At 34.2% G+C, this 2,979-nt stretch overlaps 1 pseudogene; it reads left to right on the plus strand.

Moving 5' to 3' along the window:
* Positions 1-399: 399 nt before the first annotated feature.
* LOC115524497 lies at positions 400-1,740 on the plus strand (annotated as a pseudogene).
* Positions 1,741-2,979: the final 1,239 nt, after the last annotated feature.

The raw sequence follows: 2,979 nt of genomic DNA on the forward strand, positions 1-2,979 counted from the left end.
GGGGGTGGGGGGGAGAGGTCTACTTTGTGAAAGACAATGTCCTAAGAATAAGAAGGCAAGTCACAGAATGGGAGAAAATATTTCCAAGATGCACATCTAATGAAAGACTATTATCCAAAAACATATAGAATTCTTAACATTCAAACTTAAGCAAATAAACAATATGATTAAAAAATAGGGCAAAGATCTTAAGTGACACCTCATCAAAGAAGGTATACAGATGGAAAATAAGCATATAAAAAAAGTCCTGTCCCATACATCATCAGAAAAATGAAAGTTAAACAATAAAATACCACTACACAACTCTTAGAATGGCCAAAATCAAGAACACTGACAACACCTAATGCTGGCAATGATTTGAACAAGAAGAACTCTCACACGTTGCTGGTGGGAGTTAACATGGTACAGCCACTTGGCACTCCAGAAGTGAAGTATTACTGCTTTTTATTTATTTTTTGTTTATTTATTATAAACTTACTTATTCATTTATTTTGTTTTAAATAATTTATCTTCAATGAGATATCAAATTGTTCATCGATCTGGAATCGTTCTTCATATTTTTAAACTACTCTTCTCACTACTCAAAAAAATAGTGTACTAAAAAAAAAAAAAAAAAAAAAAAAAAGACTTGGCAGCTCTACACTGGGACTGGTTCCTTAGCAGCCATTTCTTGTCCAACCAAATAGCCGATTGGTAATTGGAGCCAACCAGAGCTGCACTGGGGATGGATGGTGACAGTGTTACTGTGATAAATGTGATAGAGTGATAGATGCTTCTCAACTATCCATTCTATACACTACATTGGAGGAAGTCATGTTACACTACCTCATGATGATACTGAAGACAGCATGAATGATCAAGAAGACATAAATGGTTCAAAGTAAAGTTTCAAAGAGAAACATATATTTTCCAATTGGAAATGTACCTAGGATGATGAAAAGTGCCATACCTCAAATGGGAAAGATTGGAAAAGATGCCCAAGAATGTGTTCAAGAATGTGTGAGTTCATTAGCTTTATTATAGGTGAAGCAAGTGAAAGATGCCATCAAGAAAAATGGAAGGCAGTCGAGAAGATATTGTCTTTTCCCTGTCTACCTTAGGCTTCAACAGTTATGTAGAACCGCTAAAATTATACATTCAGAAATTCAGAGAGGCTATGAAAGGAAAGAAAAGAATTGGGGGAACAGTCACAGCTATAGAAGGACTAAGTGACGAACTTATAGAGGAGGCATTTACCAACCAGTTACCAGCTGGCCTAATAACCGCAGATGGTCAGCAACTAAATATATTGTGGGGTTTTTTTTTGTTTGTTGTTTGTTTTTGTTTTTGTTTTTTTTAGGGGAGGGGCAAAAGTGAACGAGGGGCAGAGAGAGGGAGAGGGAGAGAGAGAGAACAAAGTGGGGCTCACCCAGGGCTCATGTTTTTACCTTAAGTGGGGCTGGAGCTCACCAGAATTGGGGCATCAGCTCACCTGAAGCACAAGTCAAGCTCACCTGAAGTGGGAGTCATGCTCACCTGACATAGGCTCAAACTCACCAACCGTGAGATCATGACCTGAGCCAAAGTCAGATGCTTAACGATTGAGTCACCCAGGTGCTCCCAAAATGTGTGATTTTTACAACATGATATCAACAGATTTATGTTCTTCAGCAAATTCAGTTTTCACGACCTGAAGAAATGGTGGAATGGGGAGTGTCAGAGAAGCAAAAGAGTCTGTGTGATTCTGGGACAGACATTTAGAAGGAAAAGAGGAGAAAAGATGTTTTTGTATAGTAAATAGCTATAACGTAGCTTTCTGATGCTTGATTACTTGAGGTGTCAATTCTTACTTGAGAGAATCCTTTTCATGAATGATTTTAAAGAAAAATTGGATTTGCAAGGTATAAGATATTTTTGTTTTCTTTGAGAGTTTGTTGCTCTGTATGACTCCTGTATGCATGGTATATTGCAATTTGTTACTGACAGTGATTTGTAGATAGTTTCTTACTTTCATATTGAGTCATGCTTCTTTTGTAATTCAAGTAAGCAGCTAGGTTAATTTATGATGTTTGTTATCTTAATAAAATATAAGGGTAGGGTTCACTTTGGGAAAAAAAAGTAAGAATTTCTCAAAAATCAAAGTCAATAAAATGATGAGAATGTAACTTAGCTTTTGAACAGCTGTTCTAAGTTCACAAATAAGTCTATAGGCTCAGCAATTTTCAACCAGTTTCTAATCAATAACTAATCAACCTCACTTCTATATCTATAATTTATGTTTTAATTTGTAAAGCAAGATTTTATTCCTTTTATTTTGCTTCTCTTTTAACCATTATTTTGTAATCTACTATTTCTATGTGTCCGAGGCGTAAAGGAGGTAATAATGTTTGTGGAAATGCCAAAACAGTTTTCTGGTTCAGATATTTTGGTCATTAATATTTGTATATTTTTATTTTCTTTGTGTTTATTTGCTTGTTTGATTTTCTTTTAGAAGGAGCTGAGTGACTGAGTTATTTAACATTGGAACAAAATTTAGAGTCAATTTCCAATAGATAAAATGTATAGTACCAATCAATCACTTGATTTACTTCATATGTTCACCAATATTTATTGCATAAAAAATCCATGGCTATCTCAAATCCACTTTTGCAATTCTTTCATATTTACATATACCTTGTCTTTAGATAAATAAAATATCTATCTCAAAGTGTACTCAACATGTTAATGATCAAATGCAAACAGTAGAGCATAACAAATAGTTCATAGTAAAAAAACTAAGTCAACTACAGACTTTTTTTTAAAGAAAGGCTTCTAAAATAATTATGAGTTCATTAACTACTACATTTCCAGAAAAATAGTTCAATACTGAATATTTTCAGAATTCAAGGCAAAAAGGAATGTTGTTAGTGCCTGCTAAGTAACTTCTGTGTACAGATCATTAAGAAAGTTTAGAATGGATACAATTCACATGAGTCCTAGCAGAAATTACATAAGTAAGCC

This window comes from Lynx canadensis, chromosome A1 (assembly GCF_007474595.2).
Source record: "Lynx canadensis isolate LIC74 chromosome A1, mLynCan4.pri.v2, whole genome shotgun sequence".
Classification (NCBI taxonomy): domain Eukaryota; kingdom Metazoa; phylum Chordata; class Mammalia; order Carnivora; family Felidae; genus Lynx; species Lynx canadensis.